General features: G+C 35.4%; 10 non-coding genes across 10 annotated transcripts; all 10 read right to left on the reverse strand.

The window, feature by feature from the left end:
• Positions 1-81: 81 nt before the first annotated feature.
• Positions 82-154, reverse strand: trnat-ugu. The gene has a single exon. It is a non-coding gene; the product is annotated as a tRNA-Thr (tRNA).
• Positions 155-1,288: 1,134 nt separating this feature from the next.
• On the reverse strand, positions 1,289-1,361 carry trnat-ugu. Its single transcript has one exon. It is a non-coding gene; the product is annotated as a tRNA-Thr (tRNA).
• A 1,135-nt stretch (positions 1,362-2,496) lies between these two features.
• trnat-ugu lies at positions 2,497-2,569 on the reverse strand. The gene has a single exon. It is a non-coding gene; the product is annotated as a tRNA-Thr (tRNA).
• Positions 2,570-3,697: 1,128 nt separating this feature from the next.
• Positions 3,698-3,770, reverse strand: trnat-ugu. Its single transcript has one exon. It is a non-coding gene; the product is annotated as a tRNA-Thr (tRNA).
• A 1,128-nt stretch (positions 3,771-4,898) lies between these two features.
• trnat-ugu lies at positions 4,899-4,971 on the reverse strand. The gene has a single exon. It is a non-coding gene; the product is annotated as a tRNA-Thr (tRNA).
• Positions 4,972-6,103: 1,132 nt separating this feature from the next.
• On the reverse strand, positions 6,104-6,176 carry trnat-ugu. Its single transcript has one exon. It is a non-coding gene; the product is annotated as a tRNA-Thr (tRNA).
• Positions 6,177-7,306: 1,130 nt separating this feature from the next.
• Positions 7,307-7,379, reverse strand: trnat-ugu. Its single transcript has one exon. It is a non-coding gene; the product is annotated as a tRNA-Thr (tRNA).
• Positions 7,380-8,507: 1,128 nt separating this feature from the next.
• trnat-ugu lies at positions 8,508-8,580 on the reverse strand. The gene has a single exon. It is a non-coding gene; the product is annotated as a tRNA-Thr (tRNA).
• Positions 8,581-9,708: 1,128 nt separating this feature from the next.
• trnat-ugu lies at positions 9,709-9,781 on the reverse strand. The gene has a single exon. It is a non-coding gene; the product is annotated as a tRNA-Thr (tRNA).
• Positions 9,782-10,909: 1,128 nt separating this feature from the next.
• On the reverse strand, positions 10,910-10,982 carry trnat-ugu. Its single transcript has one exon. It is a non-coding gene; the product is annotated as a tRNA-Thr (tRNA).
• Positions 10,983-12,937: the final 1,955 nt, after the last annotated feature.

Consider the following 12,937-nt stretch of genomic DNA (forward strand, 5'->3'; position numbering starts at 1 on the left):
AGAGAAATGGAATCTCCCACCCTGTGCATTACAGTGTAAAGTTTCAGATGAATGTCACAGAGGGTGGTGGAGTCATAATCAAGGCCCCAGTGAGAATTGAACTCACGACCCCTGGTTTACAAGACCAGTGCTCTAACCACTGAGCTATGGAGCCATTCTTAGGAATCCTTCTTTAATAGTCTCCTCTCCTCCTTTCCTTGTCTCCTCTCCTTCATGACCATCTATTTGTTATTTTTAGGGGTAGATCAACTTTAATATTGCAGATTGATTGTGGGTTCTTTCAATGTAATTGTCTGCATCCTTTCCAATCCCCCATATATATTTTCTTACAAACATTTTATTTTATTATTTTCCCATAACCCTACCACCCCTCCCCTAATTGGAGAAAATTAATGGACAACAATACTTAGGCTTCTACTTCTAGCTTTATACATTCTATAAACATATTACGAACACAGTATATTTTATATTACTCATATATTTTTTTACATTTTTATTCCCACCCTTCAGCTACCCTCAACCACTTCCACCAATCTCTGAAAACCATCCCGTTTACTTTTTGTTAGCTGCACGTTTGACATAACTCCACAAGTGGTCTTTGTGATATCATTCAACAATTATTATACAATTTGTAAAAATAAAAAATAAAAAATCCCCAAATAATGTCATTTTTTAAATAATTAGCATATTTGACTTTAGCCATAATATTTGTTGTAATTGGCCTATTTCTTCATTATTTTCTGGTGTATTAAACTGAAATTGCAACCAGCGTTCTATGGCTTGTTTAAAAACAGTGATATTGTGGAGATTATTTTATTTTCAAATAACCGAAAGTGAGAGGTTGCAATATCAATAAAGGGAAAAGGTCTATTCTTGTACATGGGTCATTGTAACTAATCTGCTGGAAAACCAGTTTGGATTTAAATACAACTTTTATCTTACAGTTAATATAAGGAAAAGTTCTAGGTTAACGTTGTTATTCTTTCAACATGCATCGCTGGTTTACATGACCTCTGCTACTCCTGTCTCTAGTTTCAGCCCTTTTTTAATCATGATGGGCGGCCCAGGACAGAATCGGCAAACGTGGAATCGTATCCTCAGTTTGTTTGGCAATGTCTCTTACAGTAGTTGTAATGCAGAGAATTATTTTTGCAGGGTGATACTGTCAGTTTGTTGTCACATTTAGAACTTTCTGCTGTATAGAGCAAGAGAAATGGAATCTCCCACCCTGTGCATTACAGTGTAAAGTTTCAGATGAATGTCACAGAGGGTGGTGGAGTCATAATCAAGGCCCCAGTGAGAATTGAACTCACGACCCCTGGTTTACAAGACCAGTGCTCTAACCACTGAGCTATGGAGCCATTCTTAGGAATCCTTCTTTAATAGTCTCCTCTCCTCCTTTCCTTGTCTCCTCTCCTTCATGACCATCTATTTGTTATTTTTAGGGGTAGATCAACTTTAATATTGCAGATTGATTGTGGGTTCTTTCAATGTAATTGTCTGCATCCTTTCCAATCCCCCATATATATTTTTTTACAAACATTTTATTTTATTATTTTCCCATAACCCTACCACCCCTCCCCTAATTGGAGAAAATTAATGGACAACAATACTTAGGCTTCTACTTCTAGCTTATACATTCTATAAACATATTACGAACACAGTATATTTTACATTACTCATATATTTTTTTACATTTTTATTCCCACCCTTCAGCTACCCTCAACCACTTCCACCAATCTCTGAAAACCATCCCGTTTACTTTTTGTTAGCTGCACGTTTGACATAACTCCACAAGTGGTCTTTGTGATATCATTCAACAATTATTATACAATTTGTAAAAATAAAAAATAAAAAAAATCCCCAAATAATGTCATTGTTTTATCAATTAGTATATTTGACTTTAGCCATACTATTTGTTGTAATTGGCCTATTTCTTCATTATTTTCTGGTGTATTAAACTGAAATTGCAACCAGCGTTCTATGGCTTGTTTAAAAACAGTGATATTGTGGAGATTATTTCATTTTCAAATAACCGAAAGTGAGAGGTTGCAATATCAATAAAGGGAAAAGGTCTATTCTTGTACATGGGTCATTGTAACTAATCTGCTGGAAAACCAGTTTGGATTTAAATACAACTTTTATCTTACAGTTAATATAAGGAAAAGTTCTAGGTTAACGTTGTTATTCTTTCAACATGCATCGCTGGTTTACATGACCTCTGCTACTCCTGTCTCTAGTTTCAGCCCTTTTTTAATCATGATGGGCGGCCCAGGACAGAATCGGCAAACGTGGAATCGTATCCTCAGTTTGTTTGGCAATGTCTCTTACAGTAGTTGTAATGCAGAGAATTATTTTTGCAGGGTGATACTGTCAGTTTGTTGTCACATTTAGAACTTTCTGCTGTATAGAGCAAGAGAAATGGAATCTCGCACCCTGTGCATTACAGTGTAAAGTTTCAGATGAATGTCACAGAGGGTGGTGGAGTCATAATCAAGGCCCCAGTGAGAATTGAACTCACGACCCCTGGTTTACAAGACCAGTGCTCTAACCACTGAGCTATGGAGCCATTATTAGGAATACTTCTTTAATAGTCTCCTCTCCTCCTTTCCTTGTCTCCTCTCCTTCATGACCATTTATTTGTTATTTTTAGGGGTAGATCAACTTTAATATTGCAGATTGATTGTGGGTTCTTTCAATGTAATTGTCTGCATCCTTTCCAATCCCCCATATATTTTTTTTACAAACATTTTATTATTTTCCCATAACCCTACCACCCCTCCCCTAATTGGAGAAAATTAATGGACAACAATACTTAGGCTTCTACTTCTAGCTTTATACATTCTATAAACATATTATGAACACAGTATATTTTATATTACTCATATATTTTTTTACATTTTTATTCCCACCCTTCAGCTACCCTCAACCACTTCCACCAATCTCTGAAAACCATCCCGTTTACTTTCTGTTAGCTGCACGTGTGACATAACTCCACAAGTGGTCTTTGTGATATCATTCAACAATTATTATACAATTTGTAAAAATAAAAAATAAAAAATCCCCAAATAATGTCATTTTTTAAATAATTAGCATATTTGACTTTAGCCATAATATTTGTTGTAATTGGCCTATTTCTTCATTATTTTCTGGTGGATTAAACTGAAATTGCAACCAGTGTTCTATGGCTTGTTTAAAAACAGTGATATTCTGGAGATTATTTCATTTTCAAATAACCGAAAGTGAGAGGTTGCAATATCAATAAAGGGAAAAGGTCTATTCTTGTACATGGGTCATTGTAACTAATCTGCTGGAAAACCAGTTTGGATTTAAATACAACTTTTATCTTACAGTTAATATAAGGAAAAGTTCTAGGTTAACGTTGTTATTCTTTCAACATGCATCGCTGGTTTACATGACCTCTGCTACTCCTGTCTCTAGTTTCAGCCCTTTTTTAATCATGATGGGCGGCCCAGGACAGAATCGGCAAACGTGGAATCGTATCCTCAGTTTGTTTGGCAATGTCTCTTACAGTAGTTGTAATGCAGAGAATTATTTTTGCAGGGTGATACTGTCAGTTTGTTGTCACATTTAGAACTTTCTGCTGTATAGAGCAAGAGAAATGGAATCTCACACCCTGTGCATTACAGTGTAAAGTTTCAGATGAATGTCACAGAGGGTGGTGGAGTCATAATCAAGGCCCCAGTGAGAATTGAACTCACGACCCCTGGTTTACAAGACCAGTGCTCTAACCACTGAGCTATGGAGCCATTATTAGGAATACTTCTTTAATAGTCTCCTCTCCTCCTTTCCTTGTCTCCTCTCCTTCATGACCATCTATTTGTTTTTTTTAGGGGTAGATCAACTTTAATATTGCAGATTGATTGTGGGTTCTTTCAATGTAATTGTCTGCATCCTTTCCAATCCCCCATATATTTTTTTTACAAACATTTTATTATTTTCCCATAACCCTACCACCCCTCCCCTAATTGGAGAAAATTAATGGACAACAATACTTAGGCTTCTACTTCTAGCTTTATACATTCTATAAACATATTACGAACACAGTATATTTTATATTACTCATATATTTTTTTACATTTTTATTCCCACCCTTCAGCTACCCTCAACCACTTCCACCAATCTCTGAAAACCATCCCGTTTACTTTTTGTTAGCTGCACGTTTGACATAACTCCACAAGTGGTCTTTGTGATATCATTCAACAATTATTATACAATTTGTAAAAATAAAAAATAAAAAATCCCCAAATAATGTCATTTTTTAAATAATTAGCATATTTGACTTTAGCCATAATATTTGTTGTAATTGGCCTATTTCTTCATTATTTTCTGGTGGATTAAACTGAAATTGCAACCAGTGTTCTATGGCTTGTTTAAAAACAGTGATATTCTGGAGATTATTTCATTTTCAAATAACCGAAAGTGAGAGGTTGCAATATCAATAAAGGGAAAAGGTCTATTCTTGTACATGGGTCATTGTAACTAATCTGCTGGAAAACCAGTTTGGATTTAAATACAACTTTTATCTTACAGTTAATATAAGGAAAAGTTCTAGGTTAACGTTGTTATTCTTTCAACATGCATCGCTGGTTTACATGACCTCTGCTACTCCTGTCTCTAGTTTCAGCCCTTTTTTAATCATGATGGGCGGCCCAGGACAGAATCGGCAAACGTGGAATCGTATCCTCAGTTTGTTTGGCAATGTCTCTTACAGTAGTTGTAATGCAGAGAATTATTTTTGCAGGGTGATACTGTCAGTTTGTTGTCACATTTAGAACTTTCTGCTGTATAGAGCAAGAGAAATGGAATCTCCCACCCTGTGCATTACAGTGTAAAGTTTCAGATGAATGTCACAGAGGGTGGTGGAGTCATAATCAAGGCCCCAGTGAGAATTGAACTCACGACCCCTGGTTTACAAGACCAGTGCTCTAACCACTGAGCTATGGAGCCATTCTTAGGAATCCTTCTTTAATAGTCTCCTCTCCTCCTTTCCTTGTCTCCTCTCCTTCATGACCATCTATTTGTTATTTTTAGGGGTAGATCAACTTTAATATTGCAGATTGATTGTGGGTTCTTTCAATGTAATTGTCTGCATCCTTTCCAATCCCCCATATATATTTTTTTACAAACATTTTTTTTTTTTTTTCCCCATAACCCTACCACCCCTCCCCTAATTGGAGAAAATTAATGGACAATAATACTTAGGCTTCTACTTCTAGCTTATACATTCTATAAACATATTACGAACACAGTATATTTTATATTACTCATATATTTTTTTACATTTTTATTCCCACCCTTCAGCTACCCTCAACCACTTCCACCAATCTCTGAAAACCATCCCGTTTACTTTTTGTTAGCTGCACGTTTGACATAACTCCACAAGTGGTCTTTGTGATATCATTCAACAATTATTATACAATTTGTAAAAATAAAAAATAAAAAATCCCCAAATAATGTCATTTTTTAAATAATTAGCATATTTGACTTTAGCCATAATATTTGTTGTAATTGGCCTATTTCTTCATTATTTTCTGGTGGATTAAACTGAAATTGCAACCAGTGTTCTATGGCTTGTTTAAAAACAGTGATATTCTGGAGATTATTTCATTTTCAAATAACCGAAAGTGAGAGGTTGCAATATCAATAAAGGGAAAAGGTCTATTCTTGTACATGGGTCATTGTAACTAATCTGCTGGAAAACCAGTTTGGATTTAAATACAACTTTTATCTTACAGTTAATATAAGGAAAAGTTCTAGGTTAACGTTGTTATTCTTTCAACATGCATCGCTGGTTTACATGACCTCTGCTACTCCTGTCTCTAGTTTCAGCCCTTTTTTAATCATGATGGGCGGCCCAGGACAGAATCGGCAAACGTGGAATCGTATCCTCAGTTTGTTTGGCAATGTCTCTTACAGTAGTTGTAATGCAGAGAATTATTTTTGCAGGGTGATACTGTCAGTTTGTTGTCACATTTAGAACTTTCTGCTGTATAGAGCAAGAGAAATGGAATCTCCCACCCTGTGCATTACAGTGTAAAGTTTCAGATGAATGTCACAGAGGGTGGTGGAGTCATAATCAAGGCCCCAGTGAGAATTGAACTCACGACCCCTGGTTTACAAGACCAGTGCTCTAACCACTGAGCTATGGAGCCATTCTTAGGAATCCTTCTTTAATAGTCTCCTCTCCTCCTTTCCTTGTCTCCTCTCCTTCATGACCATCTATTTGTTATTTTTAGGGGTAGATCAACTTTAATATTGCAGATTGATTGTGGGTTCTTTCAATGTAATTGTCTGCATCCTTTCCAATCCCCCATATATATTTTTTACAAACATTTTATTTATATTTCCCATAACCCTACCACCCCTCCCCTAATTGGAGAAAATTAATGGACAACAATACTTAGGCTTCTACTTCTAGCTTTATACATTCTATAAACATATTACGAACACAGTATATTTTATATTACTCATATATTTTTTTACATTTTTATTCCCACCCTTCAGCTACCCTCAACCACTTCCACCAATCTCTGAAAACCATCCCGTTTACTTTTTGTTAGCTGCACGTTTGACATAACTCCACAAGTGGTCTTTGTGATATCATTCAACAATTATTATACAATTTGTAAAAATAAAAAATAAAAAATCCCCAAATAATGTCATTTTTTAAATAATTAGCATATTTGACTTTAGCCATAATATTTGTTGTAATTGGCCTATTTCTTCATTATTTTCTGGTGGATTAAACTGAAATTGCAACCAGTGTTCTATGGCTTGTTTAAAAACAGTGATATTCTGGAGATTATTTCATTTTCAAATAACCGAAAGTGAGAGGTTGCAATATCAATAAAGGGAAAAGGTCTATTCTTGTACATGGGTCATTGTAACTAATCTGCTGGAAAACCAGTTTGGATTTAAATACAACTTTTATCTTACAGTTAATATAAGGAAAAGTTCTAGGTTAACGTTGTTATTCTTTCAACATGCATCGCTGGTTTACATGACCTCTGCTACTCCTGTCTCTAGTTTCAGCCCTTTTTTAATCATGATGGGCGGCCCAGGACAGAATCGGCAAACGTGGAATCGTATCCTCAGTTTGTTTGGCAATGTCTCTTACAGTAGTTGTAATGCAGAGAATTATTTTTGCAGGGTGATACTGTCAGTTTGTTGTCACATTTAGAACTTTCTGCTGTATAGAGCAAGAGAAATGGAATCTCCCACCCTGTGCATTACAGTGTAAAGTTTCAGATGAATGTCACAGAGGGTGGTGGAGTCATAATCAAGGCCCCAGTGAGAATTGAACTCACGACCCCTGGTTTACAAGACCAGTGCTCTAACCACTGAGCTATGGAGCCATTCTTAGGAATCCTTCTTTAATAGTCTCCTCTCCTCCTTTCCTTGTCTCCTCTCCTTCATGACCATCTATTTGTTATTTTTAGGGGTAGATCAACTTTAATATTGCAGATTGATTGTGGGTTCTTTCAATGTAATTGTCTGCATCCTTTCCAATCCCCCATATATATTTTTTTACAAACATTTTATTATGTTCCCATAACCCTACCACCCCTCCCCTAATTGGAGAAAATTAATGGACAACAATACTTAGGCTTCTACTTCTAGCTTATACATTCTATAAACATATTACGAACACAGTATATTTTATATTACTCATATATTTTTTTACATTTTTATTCCCACCCTTCAGCTACCCTCAACCACTTCCACCAATCTCTGAAAACCATCCCGTTTACTTTTTGTTAGCTGCACGTTTGACATAACTCCACAAGTGGTCTTTGTGATATCATTCAACAATTATTATACAATTTGTAAAAATAAAAAATAAAAAATCCCCAAATAATGTCATTTTTTAAATAATTAGCATATTTGACTTTAGCCATAATATTTGTTGTAATTGGCCTATTTCTTCATTATTTTCTGGTGTATTAAACTGAAATTGCAACCAGTGTTCTATGGCTTGTTTAAAAACAGTGATATTCTGGAGATTATTTCATTTTCAAATAACCGAAAGTGAGAGGTTGCAATATCAATAAAGGGAAAAGGTCTATTCTTGTACATGGGTCATTGTAACTAATCTGCTGGAAAACCAGTTTGGATTTAAATACAACTTTTATCTTACAGTTAATATAAGGAAAAGTTCTAGGTTAACGTTGTTATTCTTTCAACATGCATCGCTGGTTTACATGACCTCTGCTACTCCTGTCTCTAGTTTCAGCCCTTTTTTAATCATGATGGGCGGCCCAGGACAGAATCGGCAAACGTGGAATCGTATCCTCAGTTTGTTTGGCAATGTCTCTTACAGTAGTTGTAATGCAGACAATTATTTTTGCAGGGTGATACTGTCAGTTTGTTGTCACATTTAGAACTTTCTGCTGTATAGAGCAAGAGAAATGGAAACTCCCACCCTGTGCATTACAGTGTAAAGTTTCAGATGAATGTCACAGAGGGTGGTGGAGTCATAATCAAGGCTCCAGTGAGAATTGAACTCACGACCCCTGGTTTACAAGACCAGTGCTCTAATCACTGAGCTATGGAGCCATTCTTAGAAATCCTTCTTTAATAGTCTCCTCTCCTCCTTTCCTTGTCTCCTCTCCTTCATGACCATCTATTTGTTATTTTTAGGGGTAGATCAACTTTAATATTGCAGATTGATTGTGGGTTCTTTCAATGTAATTGTCTGCATCCTTTCCAATCCCCCATATATATTTTTTTACAAACATTTTATTATGTTCCCATAACCCTACCACCCCTCCCCTAATTGGAGAAAATTAATGGACAACAATACTTAGGCTTCTACTTCTAGCTTATACATTCTATAAACATATTACGAACACAGTATATTTTACATTAGTCATATATTTTTTTACATTTTTATTCCCACCCTTCAGCTACCCTCAACCACTTCCACCAATCTCTGAAAACCATCCCGTTTACTTTTTGTTAGCTGCACGTTTGACATAACTCCACAAGTGGTCTTTGTGATATCATTCAACAATTATTATACAATTTGTAAAAATAAAAAATAAAAAATCCCCAAATAATGTCATTTTTTAAATAATTAGCATATTTGACTTTAGCCATAATATTTGTTGTAATTGGCCTATTTCTTCATTATTTTCTGGTGGATTAAACTGAAATTGCAACCAGTGTTCTATGGCTTGTTTAAAAACAGTGATATTCTGGAGATTATTTCATTTTCAAATAACCGAAAGTGAGAGGTTGCAATATCAATAAAGGGAAAAGGTCTATTCTTGTACATGGGTCATTGTAACTAATCTGCTGGAAAACCAGTTTGGATTTAAATACAACTTTTATCTTACAGTTAATATAAGGAAAAGTTCTAGGTTAACGTTGTTATTCTTTCAACATGCATCGCTGGTTTACATGACCTCTGCTACTCCTGTCTCTAGTTTCAGCCCTTTTTTAATCATGATGGGCGGCCCAGGACAGAATCGGCAAACGTGGAATCGTATCCTCAGTTTGTTTGGCAATGTCTCTTACAGTAGTTGTAATGCAGAGAATTATTTTTGCAGGGTGATACTGTCAGTTTGTTGTCACATTTAGAACTTTCTGCTGTATAGAGCAAGAGAAATGGAATCTCCCACCCTGTGCATTACAGTGTAAAGTTTCAGATGAATGTCACAGAGGGTGGTGGAGTCATAATCAAGGCCCCAGTGAGAATTGAACTCACGACCCCTGGTTTACAAGACCAGTGCTCTAACCACTGAGCTATGGAGCCATTCTTAGGAATCCTTCTTTAATAGTCTCCTCTCCTCCTTTCCTTGTCTCCTCTCCTTCATGACCATCTATTTGTTATTTTTAGGGGTAGATCAACTTTAATATTGCAGATTGATTGTGGGTTCTTTCAATGTAATTGTCTGCATCCTTTCCAATCCCCCATATATATTTTTTTACAAACATTTTATTATGTTCCCATAACCCTACCACCCCTCCCCTAATTGGAGAAAATTAATGGACAACAATACTTAGGCTTCTACTTCTAGCTTTATACATTCTATAAACATATTACGAACACAGTATATTTTATATTACTCATATATTTTTTTACATTTTTATTCCCACCCTTCAGCTACCCTCAACCACTTCCACCAATCTCTGAAAACCATCCCGTTTACTTTTTGTTAGCTGCACGTTTGACATAACTCCACAAGTGGTCTTTGTGATATCATTCAACAATTATTATACAATTTGTAAAAATAAAAAATAAAAAATCCCCAAATAATGTCATTTTTTAAATAATTAGCATATTTGACTTTAGCCATAATATTTGTTGTAATTGGCCTATTTCTTCATTATTTTCTGGTGTATTAAACTGAAATTGCAACCAGTGTTCTATGGCTTGTTTAAAAACAGTGATATTCTGGAGATTATTTCATTTTCAAATAACCGAAAGTGAGAGGTTGCAATATCAATAAAGGGAAAAGGTCTATTCTTGTACATGGGTCATTGTAACTAATCTGCTGGAAAACCAGTTTGGATTTAAATACAACTTTTATCTTACAGTTAATATAAGGAAAAGTTCTAGTTAACGTTGTTATTCTTTCAACATGCATCGCTGGTTTACATGACCTCTGCTACTCCTGTCTCTAGTTTCAGCCCTTTTTTAATCATGATGGGCGGCCCAGGACAGAATCGGCAAACGTGGAATCGTATCCTCAGTTTGTTTGGCAATGTCTCTTACAGTAGTTGTAATGCAGAGAATTATTTTTGCAGGGTGATACTGTCAGTTTGTTGTCACATTTAGAACTTTCTGCTGTATAGAGCAAGAGAAATGGAATCTCCCACCCTGTGCATTACAGTGTAAAGTTTCAGATGAATGTCACAGAGGGTGGTGGAGTCATAATCAAGGCCCCAGTGAGAATTGAACTCACGACCCCTGGTTTACAAGACCAGTGCTCTAACCACTGAGCTATGGAGCCATTCTTAGGAATCCTTCTTTAATAGTCTCCTCTCCTCCTTTCCTTGTCTCCTCTCCTTCATGACCATCTATTTGTTATTTTTAGGGGTAGATCAACTTTAATATTGCAGATTGATTGTGGGTTCTTTCAATGTAATTGTCTGCATCCTTTCCAATCCCCCATATATATTTTTTTACAAACATTTTATTATGTTCCCATAACCCTACCACCCCTCCCCTAATTGGAGAAAATTAATGGACAACAATACTTAGGCTTCTACTTCTAGCTTTATACATTCTATAAACATATTACGAACACAGTATATTTTATATTACTCATATATTTTTTTACATTTTTATTCCCACCCTTCAGCTACCCTCAACCACTTCCACCAATCTCTGAAAACCATCCCGTTTACTTTTGTTAGCTGCACGTTTGACATAACTCCACAAGTGGTCTTTGTGATATCATTCAACAATTATTATACAATTTGTAAAAATAAAAAATAAAAAATCCCCAAATAATGTCATTTTTTAAATAATTAGCATATTTGACTTTAGCCATAATATTTGTTGTAATTGGCCTATTTCTTCATTATTTTCTGGTGTATTAAACTGAAATTGCAACCAGTGTTCTATGGCTTGTTTAAAAACAGTGATATTCTGGAGATTATTTCATTTTCAAATAACCGAAAGTGAGAGGTTGCAATATCAATAAAGGGAAAAGGTCTATTCTTGTACATGGGTCATTGTAACTAATCTGCTGGAAAACCAGTTTGGATTTAAATACAACTTTTATCTTACAGTTAATATAAGGAAAAGTTCAGGTTAACGTTGTTATTCTTTCAACATGCATCGCTGGTTTACATGACCTCTGCTACTCCTGTCTCTAGTTTCAGCCCTTTTTTAATCATGATGGGCGGCCCAGGACAGAATCGGCAAACGTGGAATCGTATCCTCAGTTTGTTTGGCAATGTCTCTTACAGTAGTTGTAATGCAGATAATTATTTTTGTAGGGTGATACTGTCAGTTTGTTGTCACATTTAGAACTTTCTGCTGTATAGAGCAAGAGAAATGGAAACTCCCACCCTGTGCATTACAGTGTAAAGTTTCAGTGTACATTTTAGAAATTAGTAAAAATAAAGAAAAACCCTTGAATGAGTATGTGTGTACAAACTTTGACTGGTACTGTATTAGTAATGTTTTTAATGTAGTTAATGCCATTGTGTGAAGAAAAAAGCAATTTTGCACACTGTGGACACTAGTGTTGAGTGATTAAGCGAAATGTCTGTTATTTTTCGGTTTTTAAAAACGAATTGATGTCAAGTAGATTAAATTATTTTAATTCCATTTCGTTCAGTTTTTTTTCTGGGCTCAATGCACACGTTGTGCAGTTTCCTTAGAGCTAAGTTAAATCAATCCAGATCAGCATAGGCAGCAGCTCTATAAGAGGTGAGATGATGACTTGGAATGAGATAATAGTCATCAAATAAAACAAATGTAATATACACAACAACTGAAATATTTTATTAAAGTAATGTCAATAAATGATGGCCAATAAGCATTAATGGGCAGTCACTACCATAATGGGACTTGTATTAATTGTTTTATTCTGTGTTATTACAACATTCAACCCATATAATGCATAGTGCATTTCATGTTTAAAATAATAATCGAAATCGTAATCGAAAAACGTGATGTATTAATAATCGAACTGAAACCGAACCGACCTCAAAAAGCAGTAATTGCTCAGTGCTAGTGGACAGTATAGTTGTTAGTAGCAAGTAGGAATTACATCTCTGGTTAAATGGCGTTTTTTATCAGTATTGTTTCAGATCAAAAATGTTTAGGCGAGTTATTATGGTTAAATAAAAACAAATACAGACTATCATCATAAAGCAGTCAACTCTTCAACATGTGTTAACTTGCGGTGGTCAGACAACCACTTCAGTAAGTCGCCTGAAGATGGCGGTCAAA

This window comes from Salvelinus namaycush, unplaced genomic scaffold (assembly GCF_016432855.1).
Source record: "Salvelinus namaycush isolate Seneca unplaced genomic scaffold, SaNama_1.0 Scaffold1888, whole genome shotgun sequence".
In the NCBI taxonomy this organism is placed as follows: domain Eukaryota; kingdom Metazoa; phylum Chordata; class Actinopteri; order Salmoniformes; family Salmonidae; genus Salvelinus; species Salvelinus namaycush.